We start from the raw sequence: 18927 nt of genomic DNA on the forward strand, positions 1-18927 counted from the left end.
GTTCTTTCTGACATCTTTAAGACAAGAAACAGAAAGGGAGTGTCTGTGGGTAACCAAAGAAACCATTTCGACTAAAAAAAAAAAAAAAAAGATAAAAAAAAAGGGAAATTTGCGAAAAAATTGAAAAAGGATAAGAAATAAAGAGAAAACGAAGGGGGAGAAAGGAAATGAGGGGAAAAAAGAGTGAAAGGGAGAGGAGGGAGAGAGAGAAAAAACGGACAAAGAAGGAATGGCTATGTGAGAGAGTGAAACGTAGAGGGGCCTAACAAAAGTGGACGTTTTGGGAGAAGTACATGAAAAGAGGAGGGTAAAAAACGAGATAAAAAGAGGAGGTTAAATTCGATTTCGGAAGGAAAGATGTAAAGTAAGGTACAAGAAAAAAGAGAGAGAGAGGAGGGTATGGAAGAAGAGAGGGAGGGGAGACGGAAGAGAGGGAGAAAGGGATGGAATGAGAGAGAGGGAGGGAGGACAAGAGAGAGAGGGAGGGCGAGAAGGAAAGATATAAAGTACAAGAAAAAGAGAGAGAAGAGCGTATGGAGGAAGAGAGGTAGGGAGAGAAGAAGAACGAGAGAGGGACAAGGGGATGGAATGAGAGAGAAGGAGGGAAGACAAGAGAGAGGGGGGAGGGCGAAAAGGGAAGATATAAAGTAACAAGAAAAAAGAGAGAGAGAGAGAGAGAGAGGAGGGTATGGAGGAAGAGAGGTAGGGAGAGAAGAAGTAAGAGAGAGGGAGAAAAGGATGGGATGAGAGAGAGGGAAGGAGGAGAAGAGAGAGAGGAAGGGGAGGGCAAAAAGGAAAGATATAAAGTACAAGAAAAAAGAGAGATAGAGAGGAGCGTATGGAGGAAGAGAGATAGGGGAGAAGAAGGAAGAGAGAGGGACAAGGGGATGGAATGTGTGAGAGGGAGGGAGGACAAGAGAGAAGGCGAAAAGGAAAGATATAAAGTACAAGAAAAAGAGAGATAGAGAGGAGCGTATGGAGGAAGAGAGGTAGGGGGAGAAGGAGGAAGAGAGAGGGACAGAATAGAGGGGATAGGAGGGAAGTACAGGAATAAGAAATAGAAAAAAAGGGACTGAAAAGGAAAAGTTATCGAGTTAGAAGAGCAAAACTTGAAGAAAAAGGAAGTGACCAGGCAGGAGACAAAAGAGAAGTAGTATTCCGAGTGGAACTAAAAAAATATTAGACTAAAAATTGTAAATTGAACTTGGCTAAAGAATAGTTAAAGGTAGCAAAGATCGAGAGTAACATAGCTAAGGAAGAACTGGCTGAGGATATGACACAGAGAGCATCAAGCATCAGTACTTCATAAGTTACACGAAATCAATCGAAAATACACAATAAACGGCTGGTAATATTCCCGTATATGCACCAGAAGAACATAGGTGAGGAGCCTACGCCAGGACACGAGTACCTGCGGCCGAAGCCGTCACAATCCCACTATTATGTGCTTGGGTGACAAGCAAGTAAACAACAGTCTCTACTGGGACTCGGGAGAAGAAGCGAGGATCTATCTAAGAGAAAATCTAGTACCTTATACAAGAAACGAACAATTATTAGGAAATGATAGACAACAGGAACAAAGTAGTGGTAGCCGGAGGACACAATGCGAGAATAGATATCCGTGTGATGAAGGCCGTTGCAGATAAGCTTGGAGCAGAAGACATAGCTAAAGCGGTGTGTGCCCCGGTACGCGACAGCCGGAAATACTCCTTGACGTAGCATAAACCCGGACTAAATGGGCCGAAAGCGATCTGACATTAAGTCCTGATCGAAAGAATCGGGAGACTGATGGGTGGACCTTGATGATCTCGGAAGACGGGGAGGAGCGATGCTGGACGTGAGAGGGTTCTGCTAATGTATTGTATTGGTTTGCTTATTTCCTCTCTCTCGGTCCCTCACCCCCTCTCTCTCTCTCTCTCTCTCTCTCTCTCTCTCTCTCTCTCTCTCTCTCTCTCTCTCTCTCTCTCTCTCTCTCTCTCTCTCTCTTTCTTGAGCACGCACACACACACTTGCACACATACACACGCGCACACACATACACACACGCACACACACACTTGCACACACGTACATACACTTGTACACACACACACACACACACACACACACACACACACACACACACACACACACACACACACACACACACACACACACACACACACACACACACACACACACACACACACACACACAGAGAGAGAGAGAGAGAGAGAGAGAGAGAGAGAGAGAGAGAGAGAGAGAGAGAGAGAGAGAGAGAGAGAGAGAGAGAGAAGGAGAAGGAGGCTGGCACACTGGATGAGGGATTAACTTCCAGGAAGAGGATTGAGATGCGTAAGAACACTTATATTGGAAACATGTTGCGAACGGAGAACCACAGGGATCAACGTCAACCCACGGCTCCATCATCACTCACGTTTGTCGCTTCCATTCGAGGGAATTCGTCAAATCATCTGAAGGAGACTGAAAGACGTTTCCTGTATGGCCAGAGACGAGGGCCATTTACTAAGGCCCTGTTCACACTAGCGGTTTTGACAGCCGCGGTTTGAGACTGAAAGACGTTTTCTGTGTGGCCGGAGACGAGGACCTTTGACTAAGGCCCTGTTCACACTAGCGGTTTTGACAGCCGCGGTTTGAGACTGAAAGACGTTTTCTGTGTGGCCAGAGACGAGGGCCCCTTACTAAGGCACTGTTCACACTAGCGGTTTTGACACCCGCGGTTTGAGACTGAAAGACGTTTCCTGTGTGGCCGGAGACGAGGGCCTCTTACTAAGGCCCTGTTCACACTAGTGGTTTTGACAGGCGCGGTTTAAGCGGCGGCGGTTCAATTACAGTAAGTCAATGGAGACGTTCACATATAACAGTGCAGTTTTTATCTGACTATGCGGTACGGCTGCGGTTTCCGCGCGTGGTTCAAACCATTAGTGTGAACATGGCCTAATACCCTCAGGATAATTTGACCGATGAGGTACTTTGCTAACAAGGGGGGGGGGGGGTGGATACCACGGGGATTGGGTGGCGGCAACAAAATAAAAAATAAAAACGTATTTATGGAAGTCGACAATGATAGTGCACATGACACAAACTGTGAGAGAACAATTTCATTTATTTGTTTATGATTTTTATTTATTTATTTATTTATTTAGAAATCACAGCGTATACAAAAGGCTCAACCAACTCCTTAGCCTGATTTTTTTTTATGAAAATATACTGAAAAGGCAAACCCCATTCCATAGCCTAATTGTGTAGAATTTGGTTCAAGCTCTTGATAGCTGTTCTACTGAGCCTACAATACAGGAAGTTCTCTTGAGAGTTGCCAGACTTCAGCCACCCAGCTTAGGCTGGATGACTCAAAGAGCAATATCAATAGGCACAACTTTTGAAAAATTGGAATACAAATGTGCTCTCCGAAACTGAATGAGGGGAACCTCTGGTTTCCCCCTAAATGAGGGGATGAAGCATTTTGGTAGATATATCTATCTATATTCTATATGTATATATATATATGTATATATGTATGCATGTATGTATACATATATATATATACATATATATATATATATATATACATATATATATATACATATATATATATATATATATATATTTATATACACATATATATATAATATATATATATAAATATATATATTATATATATATATATATTTAAATACAGAAATATATATATATATATATATATATATATATTTATATATATACATATCACGTGATAACCACTGTCAGAGCAAAAAAGACTGGAGACAGGGAATCTATATATTTCGATTGGAAACTGCAATCCTCTTCGGTAGATACAAAAATGGAATAGCGAGTGCTACATACTTAGCACCCTTGACATGAAAAACGGTGATACTTATGTAGCACTCACTACTCCATTTTTGTATCTACTGAAGAAGATTGCAGTTCCCCTCTAAACTTGGGCCATTTCACCCAGTATTCACTTTTGGGCCTATGGCACCCATGCCGTATCCCTGAGTGGTGTCAAATTGGACTCCACGGCAGCCCTGGACGCCCTCGACCTGTGGGTGATATGGTGGGTAAATCGGAGCAGGTGACCAAAATGACCCAAAATCCAAAAAATCGCAAAGGAGAAATCATATGAATTTTGCCGAAATTGTGTAGAATTTGGTTCAAGCTCTTGATAGCTGTTCTACTGAGCCTACAATACAGGAAGAGACAGGTAGAGAATCGGACAAAGTACAAAGCAAGGTAGACATGAACAGCCTTAGCCCAAGCGAGTGGCGGTGACACCCCTCCAAACTTGGGCCTTTTCACCCAGTATTCACTTTTGGGCCTGTGGCACCCATACCGTATCCCTGAGTGGTGTCAAATTGGACTCCACGGCAGCCCTGGACGCCCTCGACCTGTGGGTGATATGGCGGGTAAATCTGAGCTGGTGACCAATATGACCCAAAATCCAAAAAATCTCAAAGGAGAAACCATATGAATTTTGCCCAAAATCCGAAGGTGACTGATTTGGTCCAAACTTGCCTGATAGGTAGAGAATCGGACAAAGTACAAAGCAAGGTAGACATGAACAGCCTTAGCCCAAGGGCGTGGCGGTGACACCCCTCCAAACTTGGGCCTTTTCACCCAGTATTCACTTTTGGGCCTGTGGCACCCATACCGTATCCCTGAGTGGTGTCAAATTGGACTCCACGGCATCCCTGGACGCCCTCGACCTGTGGGTGATATGGCGGGTAAATCGGAGCTGGTGACCAATATGACCCAAAATCCAAAAAATCTGAAAGGAGAAACCATATGAATTTTGCCGAGAATCCGAAGGTGACCGATTTGGTCAAAGTACAAAGCAAGGTAGACATGAACAGCCTTAGCCCAAGGGCGTTGGGGTGGCACCCCTCCAAACTTGGGCCTTTTCACCCAGTATTCACTTACGGGCCTGTGGCACCCATACAGTATCCCTGAGTGGTGTCAAATTGGACTCCACGGCATCCCTTGACGCCCTCGACCTGTGGGTGATATGGCGGGTAAATTGGAGGTGGTGACCAAAATGAACCAAAATCCATAAAATCTCAAAGGAGCCATATGAATTTTACCCCAAAATCCGAAGATGACCGATTTGGTCCAAACTTGCCTGACAGGTAGAGCGTCGGACAAAGTACAAAGCAAGGTAGATATGAAAAGCCCTAGCCCAAGGGCGTGGCGGTGGTACCCCTCCAAACTTGGGCCTTTTCACCCAGTATTCACTTCTGGGCCTGTGGCACCCATACCGTATACCTGAGTGGTGTCAAATTGGACTCCACGGCATCCCTGGACGCCCTCGACCTGTGGGTGATATGGCAGGTAAATCGGAGCAGGTGACCAAAATGACCCAAAATCCAAAAAATCTCAAAGGAGAAACTGGAACAAATTTTAAAGGCTCTTGTGACATAGGCACGTATTACGCTCATCTTATATAATAAAATTCCTTTTCTAGACGTTTGGGTAGATGGTACAAAAGGCATTTTCACTACAACTGTCTATAGAAAACCAACTAATTCTGGAAGATGTCTAAACGGTTCTAGTGAATGTCCCTCCAAATATAAGATGAGCGTAATACGTGCCTATGTCACAAGAGCCTTTAAAATTTGTTCCAGTTGGCAATTACTACACCAAGAACTTGTTAGAGTCAAGCAAATTTTAACAAACAATGGCTTTGCAATGAGGGACATCGATAAGGAAATTAAAAGTAATATGGAGAAAGCCAACACCAAGAATAAAGAGTTAGAGAATAAGAAAAATAATATAAACATTTATTATCAAAATACAATGTCATCAGCGTACAAAAAAGATGAAAAAGCTTTAAAAGACATTATCCACAAAATAAACCATATAATCTTTTACCGAAAATCCATGGTGATGAAAAATAACATGCCTACCACATGTCAAGAAAGATAATGGCAAATAACATGAGCAGCCTTTATACAAAGACGGTGTGCTTTGCCAAGAAGAGTATATAGGCCATACCACACAAACTTTAACTCAGAGGCTCACACAACATATGCAAAATGGCGCGATAAAAACCCACGTGACAAAATCCCACAATACCAGCATTACACGGGATACTAACAGAAAGAAACTGAAATGTTTAGAGGCTGTTTTTATTAGAGACCATATGCCATTAATAAATATTCAACAAAATATGTGCGGCACTTTAGAACTCTTCGGAGCATCCCGCGTCACCAACAGAACATGACGCGTGTTACCAATTGACCTCTCCTTTATGTCTCTTTTTCTGTATTTTTCTGTATTTATATTCTTGTAAAAAGATTCTTCAATAAATTTACCAGAAGATGCCTAATGTATAGGCGAAACGTCGTTAAATGTTGATTTTTATTTCCAAACATGGACTCGTTCGGAAATGTGATATTTTCTCTCCCTGCTTCAGAGAAGAAAATACTCAGGAAAATAGAAAGTCTTAAGAAGAAGATCACCAACGCAGAGTATGCAGTGATTTTTAATAGAATTTTTTTTATATATATATATATATATATATATATATATATATATATATATATATATATATATATAAACTACAGAGTAATTAACACAATCGCACAAACACAAAACTATTAAATTATCACAAAATGGATGGACTATGGACTGCCTAGAAAAGACTACTTGTTCGCGTGGGATCGGTAGTTGTAGGAGGGGAAGATGTGTCTGTATGAAAACGAAAAGATAGTTATGTATAAAAGAGGGCTCTTACCACCGGGGGCTTTTTGCGGATGTTTATTGCGTGATGTCGTGGCTTAGAAGGCATGGGGAAGAGACTTGGAGTTGTGAGTTTTTTTTTTCATTCAACAAAAACCTCAACCAATAAAGTTAGAAAAGGAGTCAAAGGCTAAGTCGTAGTGACAGAAAAATTGATAGAATTTTGGTGGTAGGTAAACTAAAGTGAGTAGATGCAGTAGGAAAGAAAATTAGAAATTATATTAGTTTCAGTAGGAGAAAAAGCTAACGTAGATAGTTGTTGGTGTAGTCGTACTTTTGTTTGTGATATGCTTGTGGGTGTATGCTACGCAGGGAGAGCTGTTGTCTCTATGCGGGTGTACATTGAATGAAATATTCTATACATATAGTAAATGGCCAGTCATATCCTGCCTCCGGTCGACGAAACAGACTTCCTGAAGTATCGGAGCAATTTTGCCGGAGAGAGGAGGGCAGGTATGTGTATATTCATATTCAGTTGAATGTGAATATATGTTATATATTGGTACGCTTATACAAAGTGAAAGGAAGATGGATATGCATATGAATATAAATATATCCATAGAGGACTAAACCCGGCAGCCATAGCACGTCTACTGAGAATCTGCTGCCTTTCCTCACGCATGCCGTTGGGTACAGACTCATGTCCGTGGTACTTAGAACCCAGCACATCGCGGCACGTCTGGACACGATCATTGAAAGCTGGTAAAAGGATACGTTATATATTCTTGTGGTTATGCACGATTTCTCGTATACACCACCGGAAGGAGAGGCGCAGTTGACAAGTAGTCGTGTGTTTATACCTTATAAACACGTCTAAAGGGGACATGGAAAGGCTTACATTGGTGCATGGACCGCCGACCTGACCCGAGCCGATCATCTCAGAGGTAAGGGAATAGGGGCAGTAGGCAATGTTCGAGGGTTGGACACAATCCAACTGTTGATAGGGTTTGTGTTCAAATGTCTCAAAGAGCTATTGAATAAGGGAATGGTCGTTACATGTTGGAATGAATAAGGTATATGGAAACGTGTCGACGTATCCATTTTGTGACAATGTAATAGTTTTGTGTCTGTGCGACTGTTTATTATCTTGTAGTGTATTACTTTGAGAATGAATCTTTGTAGTCGAAACGTCAAATTTGTGTTTAAAATAGATAACTTCGGACAGATAATTTTTGCTCATCCTTCCAAAATTAGAACTCTACCGAGGAAAATTGAAAAATTAATAATTGTGATAGTGCTGTGGTATTTAGTTTAGTCTGTATTAAAGAGAACCTACGCCCAAAGAATACAAATCTACGACTACACGACCGCGCAGTACAGCAAAAAAGTTTCATGGATTCCTGGAGTACACTGGTTGAAGAAAAGTTACAACACAAGGAGTTACAGTTACAGAATCTACGTGCAGAGCTAATAGAGACTTCCCTCCAATACGAATCCTTTTCTGTGAACAATGTCTTGAAACAGCAAACTTTGGCTGTATTAGACAGCCGTACAGCCACGCACTTCCAAGTAGGACGGAACCGCATATTGAATAAATTGTCCCGGTTATATGATGGTTCATTTCCTATCCCTAAACCTTCGGATAGCTATATCAATCATTCTATTGTTGTTATATACGATGCGCAAGTGTATTTTCTATATTTATGTATCAATTGTCATTTCCCCTGGTAACTCTGGAACTTTGTCAAAAAGCAATGCCGTGTACAAATTTAATTGTGATTTTGGATACTGCGCACTCCGCAAATGTTCATACATTGGACTTACGATTTGCAGTCTCAATAGGCGCCTGACATTTCATCTCCAACAGGGAGCAATTAAAGCTAATTTCCAGAACCAACACTAATCTGCTTCACAACACGGAAATAGTTACTCAGTGTAAGGCTATTAAAGAATTGAAAATTTTAGAAGCAACATACATTAGGGAATGGTCTCCCATCATGAATATTCAGCCTAATATGGTAATGGCCATTCCCTTATTCAATAGCATTTCGAGACATTTGAACACAAACCCCATCAATAGTAGAGTTGTGTTCACCCCTTGATTATGCCTCCCCCCCACCTCTGAGAAAATTGGCTCGGGTCAGGTCGGCGGTCCATGCACCAATGTAAGCCTTTCCATGTCCCCAGTAGATGTGTTCATAAGGTATATGAAAACGCGTCGACGTATCCATTCTGCCACAATGTGCTGGGTTCTATCTAAGTACCACGGAAACGAGTCCGTCTGTGTCCAGCGGCAAGCGTGAGGAAAGGCAGCAGATTCTCAGAACTCTAGTGAGAAAAAGTTAAAACATTGAAAAGGAAATTAATAATTGTGACAAAGCAGTACTGTTCAACTCAATTTGTATTAAAGAGAACCTGCGCCCTTAAGTATATATACATTATATATATATATATATATATATATATATATATATATATATATATATATATATATATATATATACAGATAGATAATGCCAGACAATGTTATTCAGTTGAGCAGGCGACATGGAAACGACGACTGGATTCTTCAGCATGGCGAAGTCCTTTGTAAGTCTTTGTTTTGGCAAATTCCTGACAATTTTATTCATTTGAAAGGAGCCCTCGGGACAATGCTGGGTCGCCTTTGAATTCCCACAGCTGAATGAAATCGTCTGATCCATAGCCAGAGCAAAGGGGGCAGGTCACTGTATTGAAGGTATATGAAGCGTCCTCCACATTGGAAATGGTCCCATTTATCCCAGCACTGACTCCTCTCTCCCACTCTTTCTCCCCTACCTTCTCTCTCCCACTCTTTCTCCCCCACCTTCTCTCTCTCTCTCTCTCTCTCTCTCTCTCTCTCTCTCTCTCTCTCTCTGTGTGTGTGTGTGTGTGTCTGTCTCTCTCTCTCTCTCTCTCTCTGTCTCTCTCTCTCACTCCTTCTCTCTCTCTCTCTCCCGCTCTGTCTCTCTCTTTCTCTCTCCAATTACAACTTGTGTCTCCCCTTGCTAACTCGATTTGTGAATCTGTGTCTTAACTCCAATACGATTACACCCCTGGGCACTGACATTTATGGTATATCTGATCAGAGAGGTGGTAATCTAATTCAGTTTCACGATGGCGGAATTCTGTTATTATCAACTCTTGGAGTATTCGACTCCCGTCCTGTTGGGAGCCAACGCGTTTCCCCCCTCGCCCGAGATAAGCCGGTAAAAGGTAGAGGCTGTTACATTATCTTCTAAAATTCTGAGTTGTACAGCAAGCCACGGATACAGAGGATTGCAGCAGTGGGTTTATCCGAGGAATTGATTTCCTTTTCCTTTTTCTTTTTCTTTTTTTCACTATTTTTTCTTGTCTTTTTATATTTTTTTTTCATTAGGATACTTTATCCATTGTGCATGTTTTAGACAGATTGAACATTTTTAGAAGCTCTGCCAAGGGATTTGAACCCTGCACGCACAGGTCAGGGTTCGAATCCCCTAGCAGAGCTTTTAAAAATGTTCACTTTATCCATTGTACAATAAAGGTTTTACAGGTCCAAACTATCTATCTGTGTTTATATACCAGATCTTTTTTCTCCCTTAGCAGGGAGGTAGCCAAATCCACTCCCATCATCCACTCCCACTCTACTCCACTCCACTCTCATCCACCACCCTTCCCCCTTCCCACTCCCATCTTAGCTCCTCATGGATGATGGGTCATCCCTATATCCCGTCCACTGCCGTGGGTCAGAAGCAGTGTAGCAGGACACAGCACATCCACAGCAAATCCAACCACCGAAGAGTATTATCTGTACAATGGGAGGTAGAGCTTCCTCGACTTTATGCCATGATGGAATAGAGTCGAAAACTGTTTGTCTTCATTGTCCTCAGCATCTGACGCCCCCACACTCTGATATCGTTGAATTAAGCATTTTCGATCATTTAATCACCTTCCAGAGGCGCCCCTTCTCAGGATTAAATACAATTAATCGACCAGTGATCGGAGACGGGGATTAGAAATGTTGCTTACCAAAGTTACAAGAGAGTTCTTGTGTCTCGTTCGTCCAAGGCATGGGTAACAGCGACATGACGTCATCAATCGGACTGTCGACATTTCAGGTCCTCTCACCGCTCATACTTGACCACAGACTGTGAAAAAAAAGAAAATCTTAAAAAGCGAACAGACTAAATACAGTTTTCTTGCCATCGTACTTCTATTGTCGAGTCTACCAATTTGTTCAGGATTGTTTTCTGTATCACCCAATCTCACACTTTTTTTTTTTCGTGCAATTCCTTTTATATACGACTCGCCCCTACTCTGCGTAATACAGATGAACCACCACCTTCTATTCGTTAGTCTTACATTCTTATTCGTTATATATGAATTTTGCCTCAAAAGCTAACTTCCACTTTCTTCCTCCCCGCCACCGTGTTCAGTTCTTCTTTGTGCTCTATTCTCCATGACCTCATGTTTCATTTCGCCTCTTCTCCTCTCTCTCGCTCTCTTTCTCTCTCTCTCTCTCTCTCTCTCTCTCTCTCTCTCTCTCTCTCTCTCTCTCTCTCTCTCTCTCTCCCTCTACCCATCTCTCACTCTCTCTCTCTCTCTCTCTCTCTCTCTCTCTCTCTCTCTCTCTCTCTCTCTCTCTCTCTCTCTCTCTCCATCTCTGTCTCCCTCTACCCATCTCTCTCTCTCTCTCTCTCTCTCTCTCTCTCTTCCCTTTTATGTCTCCCCTTCTCTCTCTCTCTCTCTCTCTCTCTCTCTCTCTCTCTCTCTCTCTCTCTCTCTCTCTCTCTCCATCTCTCTCTCTCTCCCCATCTCTCTCTCTCTCTCTCTCTCTCTCTCTCTCTCTCTCTCTCTCTCTCTCTCTCTCTCTCTCTCCTTCTATATCTCCCATCTCTCTCTCCCCCTCCCTCCCCCCCTCCCTCTCTCTCTCTCTCTCTCTCTCTCTCTCTCTCTCTCTCTCTCTCTCTCTCTCTCTCTCTCTCTCTCTCTCTCTCTCTCTCTATATCTCCCCACCAATCTCTCTCTCCCTCTCCCTCTCCCCATCTCTCTCTCTCTCTCTCTCTCTCTCTCTCTCTCTCTCTCTCTCTCTCTCTCTCTCTATGTCTCTCTCTCTCTCTCTCTCTCTCTCTCTCTCTCTCTCTCTATCTCTCTCTCTCTCTCTCTCTCTCCTCTCTCTCTCTCTCTCTCTCTCTCTCTCTCTCTCTCTCTCTCTCTCTCTCTCTCTCTCTCTCTCTCTCTCTCTCTCTCTCTCTCTCTCTCTCTCTCTCTCTCTCTCTCTATGTCTCTCCCTATGTCTCTCTCTCTCTCTCTCTCTCTCTCTCTCTCTCTCTCTCTCTCTCTCTCTCTCTCTCTCTCTATGTCTCTCTCTCTCTCTCTCTCTCTCTCTATCTCTCCCTTCCTCCCTCCCTCTCTCCTCTGTTTACTCCATTTTGCCTCTCTCTTTCCTTGTCTGCCGCCCCTAAAAGAATTTCTTCCCTAATCTGATGACATTATTCCACGCCAGCCAGCGTCCTCACTCTTAGCTTTATCGACCATTTTCTAATCTTCGACCCGGTTTCGAACGTTTGCTCTGTGTGTATTGTGAACGTTAAGGTTCTATGGTTTGGTAACGTTTCATCCTTCGCCAATTGTCAACCCCCCCATGTCCTCTCCGGTGCCAAATCTTCAGTTGTCACTTGTTGCCTTTCTCCTCTTTTATTCACCTCCTCTTCCTCCTCCTCCTCCTCCTCTTCTTTTTTCTCCTTCACCTTCTTTCCCTCCTCTTTTTCCTTCTCCTCCTCATCTCCCTCTTCCTCCTCTTCTTCCCTTTTTTCACCTTCTGTTCCTTTTTTCTCCTCCTCCTCCTTTTTCATTTACTTTTTTTTCGTTCCTTCTTCTTCTTTTTCTCTTTTTCCTCCGCCTTTTTTCTTCGCCTTCTCCTCCTCCTCCTCTTCCTCTTTTTTCTCCCTCATCTTCTCCCATTCCTCCTTTTTCGTCTCCTCTTTTTTTTTCTCTTCCTACGACTGCTGCTGCTCCTCCTCCTCCCCCTCCTCCTCCTCTTCCTCTTCTTCCTTCTCCTTTTCTTCCTCCTCTTCCTCCTCTTCCTCCTCCTCCTCTTCCTCTTCTTTCCCCTTTTCCTCTTCTTCCTCCTCCTCCTCCCTCTCCTTCTCCCCCTCCTTTACCTCCTCTTCCTCTCTCTCTTCTTCTTCCTCCTCCTCCCGCTCCTCCTCCCCTTCCTGTGTTTAATCAATAGTTTTTAGGCCTTTAAGAACCCGAAATCCAAAAGAAGATAGATTACTATCGAGTTCGGTTCCTCGCACCGCGTATGCGCGCCCTTCCTTGTAGTTCATGTACTCGCGGAGATCTCTACATCTCCTCGTGATCTCCAGGCACTCCCGCGTTTCATTTCCGCGAGGTCTCCAGATCGCGAATTTTGTTAACGCGGGTCTCCGGGCGCCATGATCAATTTACACGAAGTCTCCAAATCATAAACTACAAGTACGCGTTATCTCCAGACAATTTACGTTTGATCTCCAAATCGCGCTCTTGACTTACTTGTGGATCTCCAGACGCCATCTTCAATTTACGCGAAATTTCCAGATCACATACTACAAATACGCGTTATCTCCAGACATTTGGCTCACGCGCGATCTCCAAATAACGGTCTTGACTTACTTGCTATCTCCGGAAGCCGTGTTCATATTTCGCGTTATCTCCATATCACACAGTTCGGGTACACATTATCTCCACCCCCCACACTCACTTAATTTACGCGGAATCTCCAAATCACGCTCTTGACTTACACCAGATCTCCAGACTCTACATTTAGATGATTTATGATCTCCAAGCCAACACGCGATCTACACATCCTCGTATGGGATTATAATCCTCTCTCTCTCTCTCTCTCTCTCTCTCTCTCTCTCTCTCTCTCTCTCTCTCTCTCTCTCTCTCTCTCTCTCTCTCTCTCTCTCTCCTTTACAAAGGAGAACCTATCCTTCCCGCCTCTCCATCTCCACCCCTCCCCCCTGCCTCTCTGCCACTACGCTCTGCCATCGTCTCCCACCATCTCCAAATGCCTTGGGAGACAGTGAGCACCCAGTGCTTTGCTGGGTTCCTCATCTCCTCACCCCAACCCCCATCCCCCAACCCCCCTTCCCCCATCCCCCAACCCCCCTTCCCTAGTGGTTTCTACCACATTGCCCCGTCCCATACTCCCCCCATGCCATTGTACCGTCGCCCCCTCCATCATATCATTCCCCAACACCATAACCATATGCAAGCCTTCCTTTAGATAAATAAATAAATAAATAAATAATTAGAATAAATAGATAGAATAAATAAAAAATATAATAATATAGAGAATGAAATAATATTAAAAACCCACATGAAGCCTTCCATTCGTCACGTTTTCCTCCAGGACCGGAAACCACCCTTCCATCCCCCCCCCCTTCCACTCCCTTTCACCGTGGCTTTAGGGGGACCGGGGGGAGAGCTAGGGGAGCGGTAAGAGGGAGGGGGGCCGTCATCGGGGGGGGGAAGATGCACTCGAGTGTGAAAGAAGGGGTGCGGGGGCCTAATGGCGAGTTCATGGATGAGTGAGGAAGGGAAAAGGGCGGAGGATTTCGAGGGCGGAGGACTGCGAGGGCGAAGGATTTCGAGGCCGGAGGACTTCGAGGCTGGAGAATCCCAGGGCAAAGGAGTTCGAGGGCAGCGGACTTCGGGGCTGGAGGATGTCGAGGGCAAAAGAGTTCGAGGCTGGAGGATTTCGAGGGCGGAGGACTGCGAGCCCGGAAGGACTTCGAGGCCGGAGGACTTCTAGGCTGGAAGATTTCGAGGCCGGAGAACTTCGAGGCCGGAGAACTTCGAGGCCGGAGGACTTTGAGTCTGGCGGACTTCGAGGACGGAGGAGTTCGAGGGCGGCGGATATTGAGGCCGGTGGACTTCGAGGATGAAGTAGGTCGAGGACACCCTCGAAGGTGGAAGACTTTGAGGCCAAGAGGACTTCGAGTCCAGGAGGACTTCGAGTCTAGGAGGACTTCGAGGGTGAAGTAGGTCAAGGGCGGCCTCGAGGCCGGGAGGACTTCGAGGCCGGGAGGACTTCGAGGCCGGGAGGACTTCGAGGCCGGGAGGACTTCGTGGGTGGCCTCGAGGAAGAACCATTCTTAAACTATGTTATCAGAATTGTGCACATCGGAATTGTGGCCCAGCATGATCATATGTAGTTCGCACTTTGTGGAAATTAATTGCACCCTTACGGATCAGAATCACGCAGAATTCTTTCTAAGTTCGGAGACGAACTTCCACTCATACAGGAACGTTGAGTCATTCGTTACCTCTCCCTCGTTTCTGTGGTTATTCTTGCAGCACTCTCGTGCTTCTTGAACGGGGATAAGAACACCATCACTGTGTTCCCGCGTTTGTAATCAAAGTTAACACTGGTGGACATGGAGGACAAGGAAAGGAACCACACCAGAAAGGATGATTTTGAGGGAATGAGGAAATAATTGAATAAGCTTAATACCAATCCGGGAGATAATAGACATGGGGGTCCGCCCTATACTCAGAAGAACCTCTAGTGAGTCTAGTTAGAAGGCCCAGAAGTCAGAAGGGCCCAGAAGTCAGAAGGCTAGGTAGTCATAACGCCCGGTAGTCAGAAGGCTCGGTAGTCAGAAGGCCCGGTAGTCAGAAGGCCTGGTAGTCAGAATGCCTGGTAGTCAGATGGTCCAGTAGTCAGAATGTCTAGTAGTCAGAAGGCCCGGTAGTCAGAAGGCCCGCTAGTATTTTTTTTTTTTTTTTTTTCAATGTTAGTTATGGTATCGTTTAAATGAAAATGACTGCTGCAATTTGCAGAACCTTCGTTATGGTAAGCATTTACTGATTTGGCACATAGTGCTTAAGGTCATACTCATTAGGTTAGGCTAGGTTAAGTTAGGTTAGGTCAGGTCAGAGACAATCCATATTCTGCATGGAATTTCAACATCCTTTCTCCTATATTCCTAGGGCTTAGACTGAAAATTTTCCTCATATATATATATATATATTTTTTTTTTTTTGGGGGGGGGGGCTACATCATATCTCACCAGTTTTCTGACTACTGGGCCTTCTGACTTGTGGGCTTTCTGACTACAGGAGCTTCTGAGTATAGGGTTGGACTCATATACATGACCTAGGTGAAGTAGGGGAACTCCCAAGTGAAACAAACGAGGTCAGCCTGGAAGTCACAAACGAGGTCAGCCTGGAAGTCACAAACGAGGTCAGGGGTCTAGAGGAATTGTACATTACCCTAAATGCTAGGATTTTGATTAACCAACGAAAAATTTTACCCAACAGGAAAGTTAGACCAGAAACTTATACACCTAAATGGATGAAGGATAGGTTGAAAAATAGGATTGGAATAAAAAGGTTTTATGTTGGAACGAAAAAGGGAAAAACATACCTTTGGACTCGATATATTGAAATGGCTTAACTGGTTAAAAAGAACACGCGCAAAACGAAACGTAACTACGAAATTAAGGTTGCCAGACAAGCGGTATTTAATCCCAAAGGTATCTTTCATCTCTACAGTACTAAAAATAAAGGAAAGATAGCCCCAATTAAATCCGACGAGGATTGTTTCAGAGGAAAATATAAGCGAGGCGTTTAGTGTTTGTTTTCTCTTAGTTTTTATAAAATAAGCTTGCCGGCCGAGTGGGTTACGGGGTCGTTACTTGTAGTGAAGGTCGAGAGGATGGCGGTTCAAACCCTGCCAACGGCGAAGTTGAACTAAGGGCATTGAATTCCACGCTACGAAGTCCTCTGTAAGGGGAACCATCCTAGCCTCCTAATAAAGGGAAGTTTATGACGTTATACTAAATCAATGATCATTTGCGAAAGAAAGGTTTGATACTGTACCTGATTGCAATCCTATCTTCAGTGAGGAAGGAAGAGAGAGAGACTAACTAGCATTATCATTAACAAGGAAGATGTAGCCAAAAAGACTTAAAACAAAAAACACGGGTCCAGAGGACGTTTTTCTGAGAATGGCAAAAAGAGTGAAATTTTCAAATTTATGACCATTTAACGGAGGTTTTTAGGAAGTCGGTTGACAATGGATTCATGTCTATTTCCTCGAGCAGGCAAACCTTGTCCCTTTGTTAAAAAATGGTAATAAATCTTCCCCGGGCCAATCGGTTCTTATGTTTTTTACGTTGGGAGAAAATAGGCTCTTGATCGGGGAAGTACGTTCACAAGATCCCCTCATCTAAGGAAAAATTGCCCCAAAACGAGTCTTTCCTTTGGATTATATATAACAAACGAAATCAGCCTTTTCGAGGCTCCTGTTCTACGATCAATAATATCAAAATAAAGTGTGAAGAGATATTCCATACCCTCATACAATTTTCGAGAGAGTGTATGAGTTATTATTAATATATTATTAACAGTGAAAGAAATCTCAGATTTTCTTTTGCCTGTCGTAGCGCGCATGAACGAGTCCAATTTCCCCACTTGCTCAGGTCTTGCATCATTAGCCACAATAAAATCAACAAATAGCCAAGAAAAAATAAAACATAAGAATTTGACACAGGTGTTGCCATGCAATATAGAATCTAAAGCAAAGGCGACACAGACTGTTATACAATGTCCCAGGAAGAATTGCGTCCCATCTGTTATGAAGTAATTTGTAAGCAAATGCATGTAAACAAAGCGGGGGTTGGGGGGCTGCAGCCCAAGCATTCAGTCATTACCTCTTTACTGCTTAAGTTTATTGGCCGTGAAATAAGAGGAGGTGAGAAACGGGGGTCGCAAGGGTCGCAAGTAAATTGGAGAGACACAACTTCACACATTAAATGGAGCAGTTTAGCGTATGATTATATACACACACGAACAAAGACACACAGACACACACACACACACACACACACACACACACACACACACACACACACACACACACACACACACACACACACACACACACACACACACACACACACACACACACACACACATATATATATATATATATATATATATATATATATATATATATATATATATATATATATATTGGTACTAGTATAAGACGTTCCGATGAATTTATCTTCTATTACATTCCAGAAGTCCATCTGTGAGATTACAGAATTATGTTAGTATCTTTTTTCCATTGAACATAAGAACATAATAACTGAGGAGACTGCAAGAGACCATAGGTCCTACACCAGACATTTCCATGTTCCTTACCACATGTTATACCTATCCATAAACTTATCTTCTCTTCTCTTAAAACAACCGATAGTTTCAGCGCTCATTACATGGTTATCAAATTATTTCATTCGTTAACTACTCTGTTGGTGAACCAGTTCATGCCTATTTACTTCTTAAACCTAAATTTATCCAAATTAACTCCATTACTACGAGTCCTGACCTGCTGTCTTAATATGATGACCTTGCCCGCATCACATTTGTTAAAACCATTAAACCATTTGAATACCTCTATTATATCACCCTACGCTCTTTGTATTTCCAGAGGGTGTAAGTTAAGGCGTTTAAGTGGGTCTTTGTATGGCGTATTTCTAAGCCCTTTTATCATTTTGGTCATTCTCCTCTGCCGATTCTAGTGAACTGATATCCATTCTGTAGGACGGAAACCAAAACTGTACTGCTTACTCAAGGATGGGTCTAACTGTTGCCAGATAGAGTTTAATGATTCCCTCTTTTTTTTTGGATACCTCCCGTGTAAGGGGGAAAGATTCTTTGGTATATATATGGTATATGTATGTACTTACGTTTCTAACCGTTCTACTCGTAGTGATAAATCCTAATGACATGTTAGCCCTACCTCTGGCACTAATGGACTGTTTCCTGGATTTAAAGTCGGGAATCACTAACACTCTTAAGTCTTTAAAACACATTCTGTTTTCTCTAATGCGGCGTTATCTAAGCTATACCTGTTAGCTGGGTTCTGTAATCCTACGTTTAACATGCACTTTACGATATTGGTTTCCATTTGCCATTTCTCCGACCATGCAAACAACTTTGTCCCCCACCCCACCCTCTCCCCCTCCCCCTCTCTCCTTCCCCCTCTCCCCCTCCCCCTCTCCCCTTCCCCCTCTCTCCTTCCCCCTCTCCCCTTCCCCCTCTCCCCGTACCCCTCTCCCCTCGTACCCCTCTCCCCCCGTGCCCCTCTCCCTCTGTACCCCTCTCCCCCCTATCCCCCCCTGCCCTGTTCTCCCTCTCTCCGCCCTCCCTCTTCCTTGTATCCTTCTATCCCCAATATCCTCTCCCACTGTC

The sequence above is a fragment of the Oratosquilla oratoria genome, chromosome 29 (genome assembly GCF_046742065.1).
Source record: "Oratosquilla oratoria isolate Oo_2021 chromosome 29, ASM4674206v1, whole genome shotgun sequence".
Lineage (NCBI taxonomy): Eukaryota > Metazoa > Arthropoda > Malacostraca > Stomatopoda > Squillidae > Oratosquilla > Oratosquilla oratoria.